The sequence below is a fragment of the Microtus oregoni genome, unplaced genomic scaffold, assembly GCF_018167655.1.
Source record: "Microtus oregoni isolate MIOR12 unplaced genomic scaffold, Mior012 000004F_ref0000308, whole genome shotgun sequence".
Taxonomy (NCBI): domain Eukaryota; kingdom Metazoa; phylum Chordata; class Mammalia; order Rodentia; family Cricetidae; genus Microtus; species Microtus oregoni.
Window position 1 is genome coordinate 30,480,922 of NW_024543063.1, and position 25,114 is coordinate 30,506,035.

General features: G+C 42.3%; 1 protein-coding gene across 1 annotated transcript in view; it reads left to right on the forward strand.

The window, feature by feature from the left end:
- Window positions 1-14,058, forward strand: part of LOC121447032 (zinc finger protein 431-like) — a 42,223-nt gene extending 28,165 nt beyond the window's left edge. Inside the window, exon 5 of the transcript XR_005974151.1 lies at window positions 12,033-14,058. The gene's annotated coding sequence lies outside the window, so the exon portion shown is untranslated. The remainder of the gene's footprint in view (window positions 1-12,032) is intronic.
- Window positions 14,059-25,114: the final 11,056 nt, after the last annotated feature.

Below are 25,114 nucleotides of genomic sequence, written 5' to 3' on the forward strand. Positions count from 1 at the left end.
GTCTAAGGCAGCCTGTGTCACATGAGGGTCAGACTCATGTTGCTCTATAAAGAGTAAAATTCCCCTCAGGCAAGGAAAAGCTTGTGATTTGTTTATCCGAAACAGCATGTTCAGTCCTGAAGCCATAAAACACAACCAACAGAGATGGATCCAGCTGATTTTATTCATATATGTACACATTCTTTTTTTTTTTTTGAGACAGGGTTTTGGAGCCTGTCCTGGAACTAGCTCTTGTAGACCAGGCTGGTCTCGAACTCACAGAGATCCGCCTGCCTCAGCCTCCCGAGTGCTGGGATTAAAGGCGTGCGCCACCACCACCCCACTTATATGTACACATTCTTATTCACATGTTCTTAACAAGGAAGAAATTGGAAGGAAAGAATTTGGGAAGGAATGGAGAGAGGACAAAGAAGGTGGAAAGTGATGTAGTATACTTTAATTAAATGTATAAAATAAATTTTAAATAAAAAAAATGTGACTTGAGAGATAGCTTAGCAATTAAGAGCACTGGCAGTTGTTGCAGAGGACACAGGTTCCATTGCCGGAAGTCGCGGTTGCTAAGCCTGTCCTGTAACTCCTGTTCCAAGGCATCTGATGCCCTCTTCTGACCCTGAGTACTGCACCCAGACACATGCAGGCACACACCCATATAAAGCTTCAAAATGAAATTCTGCGGAGTACTGTCAGCCTTGAGTCAGATAGCACTCCTGGGTAGTTCACATGAACTCTTTCTGGTCCTTCATAGAAGCAACTAGAGTGTTCCTGTGAGCCAGCTTGCTCAGAGGCAAAACAAGTCTTCTTCTGGGGTTAGACTAGCTCAGCATTGCTGTTTATTTAAGCACATCCTTTACAGTATGGATAGGTAACTTTCATTTCCATCCTGTATCCATTGTGTTTCAGGAATGTGGCATGGACGCATCTTTTAAAATTTATCTTTTATATCATATATAATGGTCTATTTCTCTTTTGAATCATACCTTGTGATATATTTAGATCACAGTGCATTATTTAAAAGATAGTTTTGTAAATCTCCATCTGCCTAAGTGGCTAGATTTTCCTTCCTCTGAACCTTTTTAAATTGTTCAAAGTCTAACCTCGGGCCTGAACTTAAAAGGGACTTAGTGGTGACAGCAGAGATGGAACGCAAAATCTGTGCCAGGCTGGCTCCTCTGTTAGCGTTGGCCATCACTGGAGCATGCTGTCATTAACAAGATTTTTGTTTATTAAACTTTTAAGTGTGTGCAATAATTTCTCCCTGGGAAGGTGTATTAATTCTAGAACAGCAGTCTCTCCGACCTTCTAGAAAAATGTTTCTGAGACAAGCTTTCTTAAGTTGAATCAGGAAGCCTTACTCCCACTCCATAGCTCCATAGGGCAATGACCTTGTTGTGCTTGTGATTAAACCAACTAAATTCTTAGATGAAAGGACTCAGTCTCCACTGGGTTTTAAAATTACAAATTTGAATCATGTAGTCAACTGTCCATTACAGTAACCGGAAAAGGATTTGTGTGTGGAGCATGCCTTCCACTTTCAGACCAGAATAGAAGGAATAGTTTATTGTGTAGGGTGTAAGGGGAAACGCAGAGGGCAAGGAGCTGCTGGAGTCACCATTATGAAATAGGACCTGCTTGTAGCAGAATCAGTGATTTGTAATTTCCCAGCATGTATTGATCCGTGTCGTGGATGAAGACAGGCCCGATTTGGGGTATACAATTGGGAAGGTTAGATTGAGCCAATGTGTAGTCAGTATCAACAAGTGAATCTTCTCTGCAGATGTGTTCAATCTGCTTATCATGCGTACATGCGTTAGCTCTAGCTGTGTGTCAGGTCACAGGTCGCGGCAGCTAACACAGCACATAGGGACACCGTGAAATGATACCTTATTAAAGTCATCACCTCAACAGGGAAGGTTTTTCCCTTTGCAAAGTCAGTATAGCTATGTTTTTTTTTCTATTATATTATTATATTTATCTTTTTAAAAAGACAATTGTTTCACTTTTGAAATTTGATTTTCTCTAAAAGCATCATTGCTCTAATCTTTTATTTGTTTCTATTTCCCATTGTTTCCAAGTCATTAAGAAGTTCCTTCCACTTTACTGCAGCACTGTTGGTTTTCTATTTCTGTTTAGAGCAAAGTCTTCTGAAGCTTCGGCTTGCCTCACACTGTGTAGTTGAGGTTTTCTTTGCACACCTAATCCTGTTTCTGCTGCCCAGTGCTGGAAAGAAAGTTCTGCAGCTGCTACAAGGTTGGACCTTAGCTGGTCGGTGAGAACAAAAAAATCAACCAGTTAATGAGTGTCCTCCACATTCTCTGTATTTTTTTTTTTTTTTGCAAAGTAACAAAGGAAGAAGGATCTGTGTGAGAGTTGAGTTAACTGACCCGCTTTAAAGCAGGTGTAGTCCCAGCACAGAAAAGCCTGGGCAAGGAGCAGAAAGACATTCCTCTTTTGACTGTAGCTCACGTTAGAAATGAGGAAATGGATTTGAGATGACTCATACATGTCCTGACGCCATTTCTCGCAACCACAGATCAGGGAATCAAGACTCTGGATAAAAAACTGAACTTGTTATGAACCCAAATTACAGTAGTTATATGAATTTGACAAAAATAGAACTGGATGAAATGGTGTGGGCCTGACTAAAAGAAGGCTTAAGATGGACAACATGAGAGAAAATGTGCGGCTAATACAAATTCCTAGCCTCTGGATCACATGGCCGTAAAACCTGTTTTAACTTTTTAAAACAATGGTGGGGGATCATAATCGCATTTCCATGCTCTCTTCCCTGCCTCTAAGCCCTTCCAGAGACCCTTTGTTGTTTTCTATTTCATGGCCTCTTTTTGCTGTAGCAGCAGCGACTGTTTGCACGTGACCTGTATTTGGCTGCAGGACTTCCCAGCTATGAAGGGAAGGGTTGGCTGCACTGTTCAGTGACTGTGTAATGGAATACACGCACAAGGGACACAGTATCTTAGAAGAGGAACAGGAAGTGCTCTGAGAGATTGAAAGAGTTTCTACTAAAGTACGAATTTCCCCGACTAAAGCCCTGTATGTCCCTGGGGTGGAAGAGCAGACCTGGGAAGGCCTGTGCGGCCTTCGTCATTTGATCTCCGCTTTTGTAAAATAGGGGAGCTGCTAGTGTCCTGAGGCCCAGCCAGGTAATACCAAGTGAGGGATTCTGGGCAAGCCTAGCATTCAGGAGCACTAGTGGGAGATAGACAGTATGTTTTCCCAGGGTTCTCCTCTGATGCAACTATCGGGAGTCATGAGGTAGACCAGAAGCCATGCCATTGTGAATGGGGCGCATTGCCTTCTGCACAGAAGTAAGTTGGCTGAGCTGTCAGATCTGCTGGGAAGTGAATGGACCATGAAAAACACTGGTTTTGTTGTCCCGTGGGTTGATCTGGGCAGTGGCCCTTCTCCTCTAAGCCTCCCCGAGTGTATGTTACCTAGGAATGGGTGACTCCGCAGTCCTGGCTGTGGGAGTGTGGTACAGGCATTGCTCCTGGTGTGCCCTGAGAAGACAGACTGGAAGAACTGAAGGTCAACACTGCATTCCATGTTCAATTTCATGTGATAAGTTTCATTAATAGTTTAGAAACTACTAGAAGTAAGGTAATGGGCATCATCCTTCAGAAATACTTGATTGGAATGCTTTTAACTTTTTTCTACCACCATCCACATTAGCATGATTCAGGGGAATTCGAGTCCTGAGAACACAAGGAATTTCTGAGCTACAGAGGTTCCTCGGGTGTTCATGGCATTGTGGATAGGGCAGATTGCACATCTTCTGCCCTAATCCCAGTGGCAGGAAGCAGACATTATTCTGCAACAGTGTTTTGTGTGTGGGCATCAGTCAGAGTGGGTTCACCTGAAACCACAGGGGGAATGACGGGGTGCATATCCATAGCCAATCTTTCTGATCACCTCCATTTCCAGAGAGCTCTAGAGCATGGGCCTCTGTTTGGAAGAGAGATCACTAGTAACTGGAGGGTGATAAATACAGCAGTCTAGGGGTGACCTTGAGTTATTTCTATGGGAGTTGTGAAATCTGTGTTTATTAGTCTGTGCTTGTACATTTATAGGTAACATTGGTCAAGTTCACATTTTTCCTGGTTGAGTTTCCTTATGTCTCTTGATGAAAGTTTGACTGTTATTTTTGTGCTTTCGTTCTTGGCCTTTTCTCACTATCCCCTTATACTTTCACAAATATCGTACACTTTCTTCAATGTAGATTTGTGTTAAGTACAAAAGACACATTATGTCGATGTCTGTACTACTTTTCCTTAATCCTACTGAGAATTCTGTCTTTCCATATGGCACATAGCTTTGGAATTAGTTTTCCTGTTATAATTTGTGGGGAATTTCCTTTGGATTATATTGAATTTATGCTGTAAATTGAACATACCCAACATCTTTTTGTTGCTGTTGAAAATATATAATTTTAATAGTGTTGTTTGCAAAAGTATAAAAAGATAAAAGATACTATTCTATATAATCTTCGTCTAGCAAACGACAGTAAAGGTGTGAAACGGAAAGTGATCTGAAATAGTGTCCAAACACACAGGAAGAGGACTGCAGTATAATTTAGCGAAGAGAATACATTGTTGTGTTCACATGAAAGGTATCCTCCTTAGTGTAATTTAATTGAGAAAGCAGACAGTGAAAGTAAAACACGCTCCAGAATTTCACAGTGGACATGAATGTGACATGGGATTGTGTAGTGGCTTGCAAAATCATTTCTGATAGCGGTAGGTGGGGATTTCCCACAGATACCAACCAAAATTATTTAAAGATGTTGAATTATGATAGTTGATATAAAATTGTGCATATTTAGTGTATGTAGTCTGATGCATGTGGACATATTACCTACACCCAAACAACCCCATTACAGTAAGAAAGAGAAAACAATGTTTTCCAGACATTCTCTTTCTATTCATGTGTCATGTGTGTCTACAATATACAGAGATCTCAAAAAATGACAGGGTTACCATAGATACCAGCAGCTTTCTCAGTGTATTTTCTGTAGAAATAAAATGAGTATTAAGAAGTATTATTATTATCATATTCATGGGAGTTATAATCACGGAGACCTAAATATGAAAATAATCTAAATATTTTCTTTCTGAGGACAAGCTTGGAACCTCAAAAGAATATAGCGCTAAATGAATGAAGATGGAATCAGTGGTTAAAGGATTATACACTCATAAAGGACTCTCCCAATCTCTGTTGTACTGGTCTGAAAGAGCATGGATTTACAGTTTGGGTTCTGTTCACCCATCTTTGGGTTCTTTCTCCCATCTGTTTTTCTGATTTTAATTTTTACTGATCTCTCATTTGTCAGATGGGTTGGAAAGCTCCAGGCTTCTTGTCTACACTGCAGTAGCAGTAGAAAATGAAAGGCAGAGAACACAGAATCTAGTGAACGTAGTCACCTCCAGAGGGCTTTTCTAACGCCAGTTACTTGCTGTGTGGATAAGAACAATTAAATACCAAACTTTTTTTTTTTTTTTCTTTTTCGAGACAGGGTTTCTCTGTGGTTTTGGAGCCTGTCCTGGAACTAGCTCTTGTAGACCAGGCTGGTCTCGAACTCACAGAAATCCGCCTGCCTCTGCCTCCCGAGTGCTGGGATTAAAGGCGTGCGCCACCACCGCCCGGCCAATACCAAACTTTTTATAGCAGGAGTTGTTATAGAGTTGAGACACAAATCTGCTATTATTCTCAGTATTTCCTCCGAGTTTGTTGTTATGTCCCCCTTTTTGTTTTTGATTTTCTTGATTTGTGTATTCCCTCTCTGACTTTTAGTTAGTTTGGATAAGGGTTTATCTATTTTGTTGATTTTTCTCAAAGAACCAATTCTTTGTTTTATTACTTCTTTGTATTGTTTTCTTTCTTTTTTTTTTTTTTTTTTTTTGGTTTTTCAAGACAGGGTTTCTCTGTAGCTTTGGTGCCTGTCCCGGAACTAGCTCTTGTAGACCAGGCTGGCCTCGAACTCACATAGATCCGCCTGCCTCTGCCTCCCGAGTGCTGGGATTAAAGGCGTGCGCCACCACCGCCCGGTTGCTGTTTTCTTTCTTTTGGTTATTTCCTGCCATCTACTCTCAGGAGTGCCTGCTTCTTCTTCTTTTTTTTTTTTTTTTTTAAAGCTTTATTTATTTATTATGTATACAGTGTTCTGTCTGTCTGTATCCTTGCTGGCCAGAAGAGGGCACCAGATCTCATTACAGATGGCTGTAAGCCACCATATATGGTTGCTGGGAATTGAACTCAGGACCTCTGGAAGGGCAGTCAGTGTTCTTAACCTCTGAGCCATCTCTCCAGCCCCCGCCTGCTTCTTTTTTGTTCTAGAGCGTTCAGGTGTGCTGCTAAGTCATTGGTGTGGGATGTCTCCACACTTTTCCTGAAGGCACTGAGCACTATGAACTTTCCTCTTAGCAAGCTCTCATTGTGTCCCATCAGTCTGGTATGTTGTGCATCATTTTTATTGAATTCTAGGCAGTTTACACAATAACTGACTTAGCAAGCTGTGTCATGTATATACAGACAAGCGTGTGTGTGCGCGTGTGTGTGTGCGTGCGTGCGTGCTTGTGTGTGAGTACGCACAACCAGATCAGGCTCCAAGAGTGTCAGAAAAAACATTATTTTTAAAACATTAACTCATTGATTTGAAGAATTTTTCAAAGGACGGGCAGCTCTGTAATTTTCACTTAAATAAGGTTTTTAAAACCAGAACAGTGCATTCAAGCAGATTGAACTGACTGGATACTATTTAGCTACATCAGTGCCTTCAGTGGGATAAAATGAAATATATGAATTCTGCTGGGTTTAGGATGGAAACAGCCAGGCATTGGTTGTATCACAGGAAAAGGTCAGAGGGTCTCAAAGCATGACTAAATTCTGTGAGGTCAGTGGGTGTGTCCTGAGGTGATGTCCACTGTATGAAGTAGTTCAAAGTGGCCTCCTGTTTCTGTGTACTGGACCCTGACATTCATAACATGAGCTTCCTTACGGGAAGAAGACATTCAGGAAATTTCATTATATGAGTCCTTTCATGTATATGAGAGCATCCAGCCTTCAGTCCCGTTGGAGACTGTAGAGTCAAAGCACAAAGCTATTCTTAGCCTGGAAATTATGCTGGAGCAGTGTGCATGTTAGACTTTATTATCAGACTGACAAAAACTAGAACCACCTGGGAAGAAGGACTCACAATGAGGAATTATTTTGATCAGGTTTACCTGAGCTGTGTAACAGTGAAGAAACCTGGAGAATAAGCAGAGGCAAGCAGGCAGCATGGGTACATTCAGTCTCTTTGCTCTTGCCTGTGGATGTGATGTGACTTGCTAATTAAGTTTCTGCCTTCACTTCCCCAAGATTGACTATACCCTGGAACTCTGGGCTAAAATCAGTTCTTCCCTAAGTTGTTGGGCATGTGAGCTCAGTGTAATGAAGATACTAAGATATCACTTTGGGACTCTGGGGTTGCCACAATTCGGGGAGTTGTGAAAGTAATTAATAGCATGTTAACCACAGCATCAGTACCCCAAGGGCTCCTGCTTGCCCTGACCCCACACTGTGTTTCCCCATACACAGTATTACAAGACAAATTGACACCCATTGACACACACCATGTCACCCTGTCCAGAAATGGCTCCAGATACTGTCTTGCCATAACAAGTACTATCCTAATCCTTTTCTATATACTAAATGAAAGTTTGACTTCATTGGAAATATTTTTTCTATGGCTTTCCTGACCATTAGAATCTTGAAATATGGGGAAATGGATCTGAAATCACAGCCCTGAAGATGAATCTCAACCTTATGACGCACATCTCCTTAGAGGTCAGGAGAAGCACCTTAAAGGTGAAACCAGAGAAGCACTTTACCCTGCAGGTGTAGTGGGCGGACATATGAATTGACAGTCTGTCCATTGCTTTCTTTAATCCAGATACTAATCCTAGGGCTGATGTACACACATCTCTGTAAGGACTTCTTGTCTGCCCTCTAACTTCTGAGCTTCCTAAGAAAGACTTCTGGGAACAGATCTTTAACAAACTTCCCACTTCAAAAATCAATGAAAGTAGTTAGAAGGAAAAAGGTACTCTGATGAAGTTTTCATCCACCTAAGTAGGAGGTGTGACAGGCCTTTCTGTGCAACTTCAAAGGGCTAAGCAAGAAGGACCTCAAGCTGTGCCCAGGAACTCCAGCAACCACATCAACAAGGATAGCATGTGTCTCTAAGGAAGAGAGTGCAGCAGCCAGAAGTCCAAGGGGGAGGTAGCAGGGACACCCATGGAATGCTGTTTAGCCACCCTGTATGTCCGTTTCCTCCAGCTTGAGAAAGGAAGGTTGGATGGACCATGGAGATGAGCGCTGCCACCAGGGATACCTTATAAAATCACTTCCTTCATGGGAGGGAGGGAAATTTAACAGCAACAGAAATGGGTCTTCTCAACCAGTGGCCCTCAAGTTGCTAAAGGAAATATTATTTTTTTTTGCTGTCTTTTTTTTTTGTTTTTACATCTTCCTCGTTCTCTTTCCTTTCATGCTTGTGTTTATTGGTTGCATTTTGTGTATTAATCCACTGTAAAAAAAAGGCAGGGCCTACACAGGACTGATGTGGGATTCCCCTTGCATGCTGTGAATATATTTTATTACCATTAGTTAATAAAGAAGGTACTTTGACCTATGGTGGGGCAGAACAGAGCTAGGCGGGAAAACTAAACTGAATTGCAGGAAGAAAGAAGGCGGAGTCAGGGAGATGCCATGTAGCTGCCGAAGGAGAAAGACACCAGAATCTACTGCTAAGCCACAGCCTCATGGTGATACACAGATTAATAGAAATGGGTTAATTTAAGACATAAGTGCTAGCTAGGAATATGCCTGAGCCATTGACTAAAGAGTATTGTAATTAATATAGCTTTTGTGTGATTTATTCAGGTCTTGGCAGCCAGGAATAAAAGAACATCTCTGTTTACACAAGATGAACATGCTGTTTCAAGACTCTGAATATGTTAAATATATCAATACACACTAATTCACAACTCTTGGCATTCAATCCTTCCTGAACATTTTAAACACTGCAAGCCGCAGTATTCTCTCTGGAAAAACAGGAGTAACAGATAGTTCACATACTTTCAACTGCAGTTAAGTGTTATAATTTAGCGTTCCCACTAAAACACCATGAATGGGCCCTCCTCTTTCCTCTGCCTAATGCCTCCTTGCTTGTCTAGGAGTCTGGCTTCTCTCTCCACAGCTCAGTCAGGACAAGCCTGCCACCAGGAACAAACTCCCAGCAGCACTCCTCCCCGTACACACACTAATAGATCAGTCACTTCCAGCTCGAATTCAGACTCCAAAGGGCACCACTCACAGGAATCAATAACCAGCTCTCCTTGGGAAGGGAGTCAGCTCTTAGCTGAGCCTTACCAACCACAGCTAAGACTTTCACTGGTTCACTGTAACTTCCTTAACTTTTCTAGGCCATTTGTTTCTAAAGGAGAACGGGGAAGGTATTGTGCATAACTCATAGCTCATCTGGGCCAGCTAGAGACTGAGCTCCACAAAGCACAAAGGAAGTAGCCACGAAGTGAAAAGGCACTAGTTGTCCTAAAACAGGGTGGTGGTGTTCAAACAGGCTTGCTGCCCTGCCTTTCTTCCTTCTTGCTAATTTCAGCCTCTGGCTCCTAAAGGGCTAACAAATGCTGAGGAGCTTAGAAAAGGGATGGTCTCATAGAACCTTCGTCCAGTAACTGATGCAAGCAGACGCACTGACCCGCAGTTCAGCACCGGGCTGAGCCCCAGCTCATGGACTCTGCGCTGACAGGGGAACCTGCATGGAACTGAACTAGATGCTCTGAGTGTTGGTGACACTTGTAGGGCATTGTCTCTTGATGGGGCTCCTGGCAGTCAGACCAGAATTCAACCCAGGTGCAGGAACTGGCTTTTTGGAGCCCATTTCCATTTGATGGGATACTTTGCTTAGCCTTGATGCCGGAAAAGGGGGCTTGGTCCTGCCTCAACTTGGTATGCCAGACTTTTGTTGACTCCCCATGGGAGGCTCTATCCTCTCTGAGGAGTGGATGGGGATTAGGTTGGGGAGAGGTGGGATGGGAATGGGAGCCTGGGAGGGAGGGAAAACTGTGGTTGGAGCCGGGCGATGGTGTGGCGCACGCCTTTAATCCCAGCACTCGGGAGGCAGAGGTAGGCGGATCTCTGTGAGTTCGAGACCAGCCTGGTCTACAGAGCTAGTTCCAGGACAGGCTCCAAAGCCACAGAGAAACCCTGTCTCGAAAAACCAAAAAAAAGAAAAAAGAAAAGAAAACTGTGGTTGGTACGTAAAAAGAAAAAAATTAAATAAAAAAGTATTTAGTTAAAAAAAAAAAGAGAAAGGGGGATGAGCCACAAACTTCTCAGGTGTTCTCCCACCTCCACCCTGACACAGGGTATGATGTCTTTCTGAGAACCCTAAAACAGTGCTCCTGTTATGGGTATGTTATTGTTCACAGAGACAAGCAGGAGAGACGCAGGGAGTTTGAACGGTATTCAGGCATTGGTTCCTTTTATGCTGGGCTAAGAGAAAAGCTGTCACCCTTTCCAGCAAAGCAGTAGCCACTACCACATCCTGGACCCACTTGGTAAGCTGCAAGAGATAGGTGGAGCTGCACAGGATTGATCCTCACTAGTGCCCCCAGTGCACTGTAGCGGCCTAATGATGCCATTTTGGTAGACGATGGGCAGGAGGTGAGGCTGCTTCTCCGCGGCTAAGATGCTGGTTCTGGAGATTGTCCTGCTCCTTGGCCAGCAGCAGCTGGAGCAGCAGATCCTCCATGGTGCCTCCTGCCTCCTTGGCCAGCTGCGGTCACTCACTTGGGCTCAGCAGCAAGCATGGCCTTCATCTCTCCCAAGACTTGATTATTAATCCAAATTTTTCTTTTCAGGATCCCCTAATGACTCTCTTGCTTCCAGACAGCAAGAAGTAACTTTAAGAACATGATGCCTACATTCCCAAGATGTGGGGTGGTTGGGTGTTGGTCTTTAATTGGGTTATGGATATTTGTCATTGTTTGGGAGGGTTACAAGTTGTTACTGGTAATGGTCAGGAAAAAAAGCTGAACAAAGAAATTTAGATTCAGGGTCCTTGTTTTGAAAAATTTTTTTTATTTATTTATTATGTATATATACAGTGTTTTGTCTGTTTGTATGCTTGTTGGACATGAAGAGGGCACCAGACCTCATTACAGAGGTTGTGAGCCACCATGTGGTTGCTGGGAATTGAACTCAGGACCTCTGAAAGAACAGTCAGTGCTCTTAACCTCTGAGCCATCTCTCCAGCCCGGGATTCTTGTTTTGAAAAGAGAAATGGGGGATATAAATATGATAGGGTAGATTATTAAATCTACTCAAAAAAGGAAACAGGGGTATAGATATAATAGGATAAAAAAGGGTAGATTATTGACTCCACTTTTAAACCAAGAAAGCAACTACTAGTTTTAAATATTTTATATAGATATGGATCTTTGTGTATTGATACAAATTTGAGATTAATTTTATTAGAACTTATTGTATATACATTTTTTTAAATATTTATTTATTTATTATGTATACAATATTCTGTCTGTGTGTATGTCTGCAGGCCAGAAGAGGGCACCAGACCCCATTACAGATGGCTGTGAGCCACCATGTGGTTGCTGGGAATTGAACTCAGGACCTTTGGAAGAGCAGGCAGTGCTCTAACCACTGAGCCATCTCTCCAGCCCCTGTATATACATTTTTAATCTGTTCAAGGTATTGTACATATACAGCTCAATTAATGCAAATTGCTAGTCCTTTTATTACCAACTAATTAGAATACAAAGGAATGCAAGTTAGTAGTTATTCATTACTATCAAATGTGTAGTCATATCAGGTATGGTTTCAAGGTTAGACAGAGATATATTTTAGACAGACAGGTGATCTTCACAAACTTCATAAATCTACAGAATATGGCATTTATGTTGTTTTAATAACATAAGCTTTGTTCTTTTTTATAACAGTAAGATATACCTTCTCCTGGCCACACCAATCTACTTCAAAGAAGATAAAGGACACTGAAGAAGCTCTACAAGGAGTTTACTTTTTGTGTGACAGAGTTAGCCACTGGGCAAGAAAGTGCTCTTGCCTCAACTGCTGGCAATAGGCTGTCCAGATTGGAAAAGCAAGACACACAAAGAAAGGGCTGCTGAACCTTTCCAAGACGAGGTAGGATAGCTCTTCAGAATATCCTACTCCACAGAAAAGTCTGTCACTTACACTAGTCAGGTAGGCTGAAGATGGATGCCCCAATGTTGCAGAGGAACATTGATTTTTTTGGGGGGGTGCCTATCCAGGCAGCCAGCTGTTTCTGTAATTTTTCCACATTTTTTGGATGTTGCTTACTTACACTTCCTGCTTACTTGGGTAATATTATTTCCTTCTCAGGTCTCTCACAGAACTGAAGACTTTATAGTTATAGTTTTCCTTGTTACCAGATTCAGCAAAGAAATTCTCTAAAAGGTATAAAGTGTATAAGGTTGAGAGACATTGAAAGATAGTCTTGGTAATGCAAGTTAGAAAAGAAAGTCTACTAGGTACAACCTTTTGGACTCATCAAGATTGGATAAATATAGAGTATTTCTCTGAATTTGTCAGTTGTTAATGGACTAGATATCATTAATGTATTTATTGCCTGTATATATTGTATATAGTTATTGCACTTTGTATATAGTTTTTCTTACATGATAACCCACTTTTATATTTTAGACCAAAAAAAAAGGGAAATCTGATGGTATTTCTTTGTACTCTAACAAATACATGTGTGAAGGTCTGAAGTCGGAACTAGTCACTAATTAACCATAGAGGTCTGGAGGTCTGTACAGACAGACAGGAAGTGATATATGGCTGGGTGGGAGGAGAGAGAACATCAGCCCTTATCAGCTGAAGAGTTGGCAAGATAAGAGTTGGCTGTGGCTTGCTTCTTTCTCTCTCAGATACTTCAGCAGTTACCCCAATATATGAGTTCAGGCTTTTATTATTCGGATCAAGTAGAACTCATGCAACACTCAACTTTAAGGGTTTCCTTCCTTAGTTGGTTTTCTTGGGAATCTGAGGGATTTCATAAGAAGCCATCGCATTAGTGCGATTCTTTAGCGGGGCACAATATCTCCCCACAGTGATGGGGAAAGGGAGGGGAGAAAGACAGACACTTCCCGCATGCTTCTCACTAGGTTTCATGTTTCATGTGGTCAGCTCTCAGAGATGCTAGCTGAGAATGAAGCTGTTAACACATGACAACTGGATACATCATATTCCAAATACCATATGCATTCATAGTGTCTACACATAAAATAATACAAATGGGAACTGTGGATATAATTTTCATCTGTCAGTTAAAATTAATTTTAAAAACCAAAATAACATTCTTTCACAGAGATCCTCACCCAAACACCCAGGCAAATTCATGTGTGTTGGCTTGAAAGAAAGTGGCCCCCAAAGGGAGTGGTTGCTACTGTTAGGCGTTCATTTCACACGGGGACCCTACCCTCCTGGACCAGCTCTTTTCTTCCTGTAGCCAATCTGTCTTTCCTTTCATTCAGTACCGGCACCTGGGTATGTAATGTGGGCATCAGAGAGTGAGAAGCAGCCTTCCTCTCACCCAGCACACGTCAATTTCCCCTTTCTTCTTATTTTACTTGACTTCCGTTTAATGTATGGCTGTGTGTATACATAGGGCTTTTGATGTAACCCTCTATGTGTGAATATAATCTACCTTTAATTCTGTACATGTGTATGTGTGTGTGTAACTTAAATTCAACCGTGAATATATGTTCATATAATTACTGTGTTAAAATGTTTTAACCAGTTCTAATGAGCTCTGTTCATTGTATCTCCTTCGGGATTAAAAAAGAAACAAGTCTCAGATATTATAAATTGGTATGTACTTTTAAACAATTGTGATAAATATTTAAGGCTATAAAGATCTATTTCAGATTAACAAGAGCTAACTTACCAAGACCTCTCAGCTTGGATCCAGCTCTTCAGGAAGATAATAGACCGTAGTCATAACTCAGATATACCCCAATATACAGAAGTGTTCTAAAGCTCAGAAATCTGGAAAATATGGCATTTAAAATGTCTTATTATTATTATTATTATTATTATTATTATTATTATATTTTTTGGGGTTTTCGAGACAGGGTTTCTCTGTGGTTTTGGAGCCTGTCCTGGAACTAGCTCTTGTAGACCAGGTTGGTCTTGAACTCACAGAGATCCACCTGCCTCTGCCTCCCGAGTGCTGGGATTAAAGGTGTGCGCCACCACTGCCCGGCTAATTTTTTTTTTTTTTAAAAAGGCTCTTTGTAATAGCGAGATGGGTTAGCTCGTGGCACCACCCCCTTCCTCCAAATAAGACAGAAGGGAACAAAAGAACCTCCACCCAGAACTTGCTTCATAGGTGGCAGTGCTAGTCATTGAGTAAAAACTTCCCTTCACGTCCACCGCTGTGAAGACACTCTTCGGACAGAGGACACTGGGGGATCAACTGCCTCTCCTACCAACTTCTAATCCATAGGATCGTCTGAAGCCTGGCAGGTCTAGACCTCTTCCACTCAAAGACAAATGTTGCCCTGAAACCTCTGCCCTCTACAACGGTAGAGGACCCTGGGTATTGGCTGTCTAGGTAGCCAATCAGGTAAGTCTCTGTCGTTTGTAAGCCTTAACGCAGGAAAGTCTTCTTCTCAGGATCTCTGGTGCAGTTTGATGACTGGGGGTGTGCCAGCTTAGAAGCAGGAACCAAGGCTTCAACTGCCTTCACAGTTCTCTGGGGGAAAGTTTAGGTAAACACACCCCACTCTCCTAGAGTCAGTACTAAGCCTAGACAGAATTTACCTCATTACCAGACTCAGAACAGAGATAAACTCATGAAACAGATTTCTCCTGAGTGTTAAGGTGATGGTGTAATGATGGGGAAGGAACAGGTGCTTTAAGGGTCACTCAGGTAAAGATAAAAAACATAAGATGCGAGGATCCAAGAATGTTTTAGGGTCTGAGAAGATGTTTTATGGTGTGTAAATACGAGGTGTAAAGGACTAAAAAAAGCTTAAATTCTCATAGTTTTAGCATTAATCAATAAAATTCTGATAAGCTATTAATCTAGCTCTGGCAGAATATTGCCACTATATGAAAAAAGCCAATCAAGGGGCTGGAGAGATGGCTCAGAGGTTAAGAGCATTGCCTGCTCTTCCAAAGGTCCTGGGTTCAATTCCCAGCAACCACATGGTGGCTCACAACCATCTGTAATGAGATCCGGTGCCCTCTTCTGGCCTGCAGGCATACACACAGACAGAATATTGTATACATAATAAATAAATAGGAAGTTATTTCTAAAAAAGAAAAAAGAAAAAGCCAATCAAATATCCACTTGAAAAGTCTTATTAACATAAATAATATGAATGTTATGCTGCTATGCTCATATGAACTATACCGGTCGAAATATGTATAAATATTAATAGGCTTCACAATATCTGATGTGGTTATTTCTGGAAAACAAAAAACACCATAAAAAGAAATATACAAACAGTAAAATATTATTACATATGGTAAATATGTTCACATTCACTAAAATTTTGTCCAACTTGGATTTAACAGCCTATAAATTATAAGGCCACGAAATACATTTCATAGTACATGTCAATTGTATTTTATTATATTCAAAATACAAATAATACTTCAAAATGGATTAAAATAGTTTATGTATTTCACATTAAAGGAATGATGACTTTTTATGCAATAACTAGAGGTGCAAAGATATGACATTTCAGCACAACAATATCATACATATATACATATAATGCTTTATGAATCAGTGAGATACATATTTTAAGACTGAAAAGAACAAAATTACTATTTTTTTAAAAAAATTTATTTATTTATTTATTTATTTATTTATTTATTTATTATGTATACAATATTCTGTCTGTGTGTATGCCTGCAGGCCAGAAGAGGGCACCAGACCCCATTACAGATGGTTGTGAGCCACCATGTGGTTGCTGGGAATTGAACTCAGGACCTTTGGAAGAGCAATGCTCTTAACCTCTGAGCCATCTCTCCAGCCCCCCAAAATTACTATTCTTTATGGCACTGGAAAAATTAACAGAAAACCATAGCATTTGTATAAAACAGACATAAAGATAAGTTTAATAGAGTGCTCAGAAATACTTATTTGCATTTATTGCCAATAGACACTCAAAAAAACTTTCAAATATGTATGGGTTTAATAAAACACTGGTTGGCCAGCAGCCAGGCAGGAAGTATAGGCAGGGTGATCAGAATAGGAGAATTCTGGGAAGAGGAAAGTCTCAGTCTGCAGTCGTCTCCCAGATGCCGAGGACACAAGGTGAGAAGGCCTCACTGAGAAAAGATACCAAGCCATGTGGCTAACACAGACAAGAATTATGAGTTTATGTAAGATGTAAGAGTTAACTAATAAGAAGGCTGGGCTAACAGACCAACCAGTTTATAGTTAATGTAGGTTTCTGTGTGTTTCTTTGGGACTGAACGACTGTGGGACCAAGGGGACAGTCTGTCAACACGGAGATTTCAGTTTACAAAAAAAAAAAAAAAAAAAAAGCTGATTAGATTTTACATTAAGTGGTAATAGATACCCCAATTTCTGGAGCCCCTACATTCTATACTGATGTAAATAAATCAGGAAAGGTAGGTTATAAGTCAGAAAAAAAAATAAGTGTCTTAAAGTCCTTATGATTCTGTTCAGAAATCAGAACTATATCCTATTCTTATGGTATCTTAGAATTTCCAGAACCTCTTAATGTATTTTCTAACTCTCAATAGGCAGAAAGAGATGTCTTACATATTGAAACTGCTGAATTTATTTCTGATAATTCAGAATTAATTTCACTTTTATACAATTACAGGAAATAGCCAGGAATAAGAATAATCCTGTATTTATATATAACACCTATCAGATCCCATACAGGTCTGTATTTATATGTAACACCCATCAGATCCCATACAGGTCTGTGTTTATATATAACACCTATCATCAGATCCCATACAGGTCTGTCAGGCTCTCTAGCACAAGCTGATGGTGAAATTGATCGGCTATTAAAAGGAAATGTGCTGGAACCCTCAGAGTTTCATTTTTTTTTAAAAAAAAAAAAAAGCACCATGTCATTAGCAAAGGTTTAAAAAGGGATTTTTCATTACTTAGCAACAAGCCAAGGAAACTGTAAAAAAATGTCCAATGTGCTCCTTGTATAACCAAACTCCACTACCTGCCGGAAGTAGCCCAAAGGAAACTCAAAGAAATAAAATTTGGCAAATGGATGTGCTCCGTTTTGCAAAATTTGGAAAGTTATATTTTGTAAACCATACGATACATATTCAGGATTTCAATAGGCACCCCTGTAATCACATGTCTATTAGAAGTTATGGTCACTAAGTGGATACCTGTACAGATTATGACTGACAACATTCTAGCATATGTGTCTAGTAAAATGAAACAGTTTTCGCATATTATAATATAAAGCATATTACACAGAACTTCTGCTCCGGGATGTTGACGAACTTGCTGTTCCTGCTGTTGCTGCTGCTGCTGCTGCTGCTGCTGCTGCTGCTGCTGCTGCTGCTGCTGCTGCTGTTGCTGCTGCTGCCTGGCTGCACCTTTTGTAGTATTGTTCTCAAATACTAAAAATGCCTATAGAGCCGGGCGGTGGTGGCGCACGCCTTTAATCCCAGCACTCGGGAGGCAGAGGCAGGCGGATCTCTGGGAGTTCGAGACCAGCCTGGTCTACAGAGCTAGTTCCAGGACAGGCTCCAAAGCCACAGAGAAACCCTGTCTCGAAAAACCAAAAAAAAAAAAAAAAAAAAAAAAAAAAAATGCCTATAGAATATGCCATTTAAAATATTTTTTTACTTAAAGTTTTTATGACAATGAGACATATCTGCTCCTGGAAGCACCAGTTTACTTCAGAGATTATGAGCATTGGAGAAACTCCTTATGGAATTTGCTTTCATTGTGGCAAGATTAGCCACTGGGCAAAGAAACTGTTCTTGCCATTGACCGCTGACAATGTGCTGTGCAGACTGGACATGCAAGACACACAGGAAAAAGACTGCTGAACTTTGCCAAAACAGGATAAGAAGTCCTTCAAAATTCCTGCTTCACAGAAGAGCCTGTCAGATATTCTGCAGGTCACAGAGGAAAGCAACTGACGAAATTTGCCAATACAAGCTAGGATAGCGCTCAAATTTCCCGTTTCCCTGAGAAGTCTGTCTAATATTCTAGGCCTGTAGACGGAAGATGGATGTCCCAATGTTGCAGAAGGAACTTTGGGCGAATGTCCAAGCAGTGCCATGCTAAGATGTGCTAACGATGCAATTTAACCTGCAGTCAGGAGGATGAGTCAGCAACTAGCTGACAGGAAGTGGTAGGGAGGAGCCAACTGTAGAAAGGTTTTAAGTGGGGGCAGGGAAAAGGACACCTAGCTTTGTGGGAGACACACAAAAGGTCAGAGGTGAGCTACCTGCGAGTCAGCCTCTCTGAGGAGCAGAATTCCACCTCCACCTTTGAAGCTTGAGCTCTCTGGAGGGACAGAGATTTAGGTAAGTTCCCTTGGTAGCTTTGAAAGAGTCTCTATCTGAGGGAGTAGAATCCCCTCAGACTGTGGCCATTGCGGCTGACCTGCTGCAGGTAGCGGTGGAGTTACTGAATAGGACAGCAATTGCTTAAAAGGCGGCAAGAGTTTAAAAGAAAGACAACAAAATTCAGTAAGCAGGGATAGATTCATGTTCCAAAGCATAGCTCATATCTTTCTTGTTTTCTGGCATGTGTTTGACTTTTTCTCTTACTTTTCTGGGGACATAAGGTTAGTCATCATTGATGAAGCGTGACGAAACAGAATTAGCTTTTACAATCATTTCCCCTCAAGTTTAGTCATTATTGGTGAAGCGTTATCTTTTATAATCATTTTTACTCATCCACCATAGTGGCACTGCACGAGCTCATTTCTAAACCATCTCTTTGTTTTATCGTCTTTCCACACCATTTTTGAACATGAATCCAAGTCCCTGTGTAGAGCAGAGGTAACCAGCTCCTCTAACTTTGTTTCTGTTTATGCAGCATAACTCTGGGGAATTTTGTGTAAGCTAGACAAACCCACTTGTCCCTAGTTCACACAACTCTCAAGCATCTGTTACAGTAAGATTAGGTTCGGGTTTGTTGGGTCCTTGAAAAGAAATGAATTCCTGCTTGGTTGGTGTGGGATTCTTTCATGCTTTTACCTTGGGGTACAGGCAGTAGGCAGTTCAGGCCACTAAAGCCACCCCAGCCACTGGCTTCCCAGTTCCCCGTCTCAAGCCCAAGCATAGCAGGGAAACTGAACGTGGATAGTTAGAACTCTGGAGTAGAAGGAGCTCCAAGGGAGGGCTGCCACTGCATAACCCTTCCCCTCTAACGGTTCTGGACTTGGATGGAGATGGAAGTGATCATGACTGAGATTAATGAGTTTTCAGTGCATATGGGCTTGAGCTCTAAAGGAGTCCACAGGCCTTGTACAAGTTCCTTTCCTGAAGAGGAAAATCACTCATCTATTCAGGTGACTGTCAGAATACACCAAGAACTCATGGTGCTACATCTATTTCCTGAGTTCTGGGATTACTGGGAACTCGTGTGTCAGTCCTTCCAATCTGACTTCAGTTATATAGCCTTTGTTTAGGACAGGTTTTAGTGCACAGCAAATCCAAAGACTGGCACAGATTAGATAGCCCCATGCAGCACAGGATGGTCTTGAACTAGATAGCTGAAGAAAACATCAAGCTCTGATCCTTTCTCCCCTATTTAGGCAAGGCTGGGTGGGGCTCAAACTGAATGCTAGGGCTCGCTGGAGCCAGGCAAGCCCTCTCCCAGCTGAGCTACCTCCTCTCATTATCCTTACCCTTTACCCCAGCTGTTAGAACTGCTGAGCTGACTACTGTATCAAACCCTCTGACTTCAGGCTAAAGATATGTATATGCCATTACAGTATATAGAATAACTTCACCACCCATAAAAAAATCATATCCTTTTTCACCTAGGAGAAGGTCTATAGTTTTCGTATAATATTTTTGGCTAGTTTTTGGTACTAAGCAGTATTAAGACTGACTTTGTAAAATGGGTTGGGAACTCTCCCTCCTCCCCTCCCTTCCTTCTTCCTTCTCCCAGGTGTCATACATCCCAGATTGGCTTTAAGCTCACAAATAACCTCGTGACCCCGAACTTCTGATCCTCCTGTCTCCATTTCCCAAATGCTGAGAAAATGACTTGCTCTCCCATACCTGATTTATGTGAAGCTAGGGGTGGAACCCAGGGCTTCCTGCATACCAGGCAAACACGTTACCATTCTATCGACCCCAAACTGAGGATTGCTGCTACCTTTTGAAAGAGATTATGGAGAATTTGTGTAACTTCATTTTAGAAGATTTGCTAGAATTTTCCAGTTAATTTATTTGGGCTTAGTATTGTTTTGATAGATATGTCAATTCACATTTTAAAAGATTTTTTATTATTTTCCAGTTTGTGTATGTGTGTGGATATGTGCACCTGTGTTTATGAAGGTCAGAGGTGTAGAATTCCCTGGAGTTAGAATTACAGATGGTTGTGAGTCACCTGACTTGGGTAGTGGGACCCAATCTTGGTTCTTATGCTGAGCCATCTCTCCATCTCAATTCACATAAAAATTATATGTGTGTATATAATAAAATATGCTATCTATTAACGTGTTATATACATATAACATGATATTTATATTGTTTTATGTGTGGGCATGTGTGGAGGTCCACGAACAACCTCAGGCTTTGGCCCTTACTTTTTGCTTTGATTTGAAATGGGTTCTATTATTTCTAGCCGGTGCTTTTTGTTTCCCTTGCCTCAAGGTTTCTATGGATTCTCCTGTCTTTGGCTTGCATCTTGTGTAGGAACACTGGGGCTATAAATTCACAACACTGCACTTGGCTTTACATAGATTCTGCAGAGCGAAATTCGAGTCCTTAAGATTTCATGGCAGGTACTTTTACCTGCTGACCCAACTCCACAGCTCCAGTTTGTCCTTGTGTATTTTACGGCAGATTACACCCAACTCCACAGCTCCAGTTTGTCCTTGTGTATTTTACGGCAGATTACACCCAACTCCACAGCTCCAGAGTTTGTCCTTGCGTATTTTACGGCAGATTCCATTTCTCAGCGTTCTTCACCTGACTTGGCAGCTGTCAATCTGTGAGCGTGGAGCTGTTCGCAGTATTCCTTTATTACTTAGACAATGTCTGTGATGGCTGTCAGGTGTGGCCGTGACTCTGAGCACTTGGGTGGACAGTGAGTCCAAGGCCATGCCGGTACCAGTGTTCTACCCCTCTCAGGATCCGGAAGGAGCGCTGCAGCAAGCCTGGGAACCAGCTAAGGGGATCTGAGGGTGAGGAAAGGAATCAGCTCACACGTGCGTTGTTCTCATTACGTCTCTTTATTCTTTTCTTCACTCTTCTCACAATGTTTTCAGTTTATATACACAACCAGACACATTTAGTGACTTTCTGACAGTTATATGGATATCAGGCATGCATTTCTCAGAGGAAAAAGCATATAAGAACTAACAAAGCAAAGCAGGTGCCTGTTACCTTACTTTATGTCTCAGAGGGGGCCTGACTGTGAGACCCTCTGGCATAACGTTTTGTGTTTGGTTGGGTTTTTTGTTTGTTTGTTTGTTTGTTTTTGTTTTATTTATTTATTTATTTATTTATTTATTTTGTTTTTCGAGACAGGGTTTCTCTGTGGTTTTGGAGCCTGTCCTGGAACTAGCTCTTGTAGACCAGGCTGGTCTCGAACTCACAAAGATCCACCTGCCTCTGCCTCCCAAGGGCTGGGATTAAAGGCATGCGCCACCACCGCCCGGCTTTGTTTTGTTTTTATGAGACAAGGTTTCTCTGTAGCTTGGGAGCCTGGCCTGGAACAAACTCTTATAGACCAGGCTGGCCTCAAACTCACAGAGATTTGTTTGGCTCTGCCTCCCAAATGCTGAGATTAAAGGCCTGTACCACAACAGCCCGACTTCTCAGGCATAATTTAAGAGACAGAAAGGATCAACAGAGTAAGGGGCTGGGTTTTCTAAGAGGGGAAAGGGGAGTTTGTGTGTTAAACTACATTTGTGTGACTAGTTAAGCTAGAAGTTTGTAGTCGTGAATATAGAAAATGCAGCAGGGCTGTGCACTCCCTAAGCACCTCCTTCCCCTTTTTCCATGGCTGGGAACACCAGCTTGTGGTAACCACGGCAACCAACGTATGCTGCAAAAGGAAAATAGATGACATTTGATCCACATTGCCATCTTCTCCCAATGTTAGCTGATTAAAGGGAACCTCTTTCAACACTAGAGACAACATCTAAAGTAGTTAGACAAAAAAAAAAAAAAAAAAAATCTATGGCTATGTAGTATAAAATCCAGAACCCGACACTTTCAGCCTCTGGACCAAGCCCAGGAGACCTTGTTCCCATTGACACACAATAAAAAGAATTTCCTTTCTCTGGGGACTTTTTGAGAATTCAAGTCACCCAGTATGTATTCTAAATATCAAAATTATACAGCCAAATGAAATGTCATCCCCCTAATTTTCCACAGATAATACGTGCCAGCAGATGAAGCGTTTTCACGAGATAAGTGCACGTGAAACACCCACAGCTGTTCTTAGGGGGAATGAAGCTCTTAGGAAAGAGATGAAGTGAATCAGGAGAACAATTGCAGACAGGAGTAACTGTTCTCCACAGCCTTGCCAGGTGGTGCTCCCTCACAGAGTTACTCAGCTGGTAAGTCGGCCTGTTAAATACTAGTGTTGGACTCTAGCATCCAAACACCAAGGAGGAGTCGCCCCCAGAGACCACCTCACACACCACAGCCGATGCAAAAAGCATGAGGATTTTATTAATTCTGTCATGACAGGGTCCCTCAGCATTCGGGAAGCCGAGAGACCTCGAATAGCTGGTACAGTCTACTTTTAAAGGGGCCACAGAAGCAAGGGGGGTTGTTTTTTGACTATCCTGATTGGCTTATTCGAAAGGGCTATTACCAATAATTGACTGGAGCGCTGTTGCCAGATCAGATGAGGTAAGAGGTCATTTTGACCCCGTTTCCCAGGGGACTGAATCAAAACATACGTATATGGGTAATTGTTCAGGAACTGAGTACGTGCATGTGTAGCTGTTAGGTCCTTGGTTCCCAGAGGAGGAGGGGAAGCACTATGGCACAGAGGCTGAGAGGATTCAGAATTGTCAGAAATGGCTTCAGAATTGTCTTAAAGTCTTACATTCCCTCCTCTTATTTGGTCAAATATCTCAATCTCGAGGTATTAGTAAATTTGGAGGGCTAGTTGGATCTGTACACAGAAATTAACAAACCAGTGTTGTAGGCCCATAATAGATCAATAGAAGGCACCAGGTCCTGTCGTCCTGGGGCTTGGGAGAGTTAGGTTTGTCCCCAATTACAGGACGTATGAGAAGTGATATTGTTGAAACTGCCAGATGAGGCTATTCCCTCATACTAGGGAGGTCCTGCTGACAGGCATAGCCAGCAAGATTGTGTCAAGCTGGGGTCAGTACCATTTAGCAAAGAAAAGGCTCCCACTACCAGATTAAAGAGTCGCTGGCCTGTATTAGAGCTTGCCAGCAGTGAAGCAGGGGTTGCAGAAGGGTTTTTAGGACTAAGAGTGGGGCCCAGGGCCCTGGCAAGGGGAGCTACCTCAGCAGGGGCTAGCTGGCCCTGGTCGGGTAATATCGGGTTGGGCCCTAGTACTATGGTCATTGGAGGTGTTACAACAACTCACAGGGTGAACAGAATCCCTATGTCTTTTCTTTCTGGATCATAAACCCCAAGTATTGCCTGTTAACAGGTTAGCTTTTTTTTTTTTTTTCAGTGAAAATGATTGTGACTTTAGATTATTTTTCTGGTGTGGTACGGGTGAAAAAGACTAAGTCCTTTTTGTTAACCCTCAACCAGGAGACATTGACATTGGTTTTACATCCCCAGGCAGCACAATAAAATACTTTAGCCCCCCGCCCCATACTGCTTCCCCCCCCCCGGACAAATATATCATTCAGAATATTTGCATACAGGATAAAAGTTTCCAGGGGTTTGCTCAGTATCCTCCCAAGAGGCTTTTGCTAAAACATACAGGTCAAAAGTTAGCTGGGGGAACCAGGTGTTCAGGGAATGAACTCCAGTGGCTAGCCTTAAGGCTTGCCCAGTCTCAAAGTTAGTCAGGGTCCAGGTTAAGTCCTGAGGTATAAACATCAGGGCAAAGATCAGCAAGCCTGGCAGTCAGGCCTCCTTGAGAGGATTTCGGGTACGCTGAAGCTTTCATTTGGAAGGTCCTGGGTTGTCCTGTGGATGTGCAGGCTTCACGTGAGACACATGGATTCAGGCTGCAATACCATCCACTTTGAGGGCAGTAGGTGTAGGGTCCCTTCCAGCGAGGTTCAAGGTTCTGGGACCGACCGGTGTCTCCGAATGTACACAGAATCGCCAACCTGGAACGGGTGTGAGATTTCCCGGTGCCCGGGCTGGTGTTGGGAGGTGCCGGCAGAGAAGCAGGGAGAGTAGCTTAGTCCAGCGGGCAGCAGCAGGGATGTCTAGGGCCCCTTTAGGGAGGGTCTAGTCTGGCCGGCAGCAGCAGGCTCTGGTCAGATAAATACCATTTCATGCCCCTAGTCCTTCCCGACACCCATGGAGACAGTCCCACTGCTCACCCCTGGGAGACAAGTGGGGGAGATGTCACAGGTCCCTGTACTCCACATGAAGCATTGTTTTGGGGAAGTATAAAAATCTAGCTCTTTTAAGTGGCATCTATGTTCTGGACGCCCATGCCCAAATATCTCCTCCAGGGGAAAATCTGCCAGCCTCCAGGGGCAGCTGTGGGGGATATGTATCTCGGATATCCCAGGAGGCTAGCCCTGCCACTAGTTGACAGAAATCAGGGGTAAGGGCAGGGGTATCAAAGCAAGGGCTTGAGGAGGAGTGAATTGCAGGTATGAGCGGGCAGCTGCTGTTCTGGCTATGGGGTGCTGCA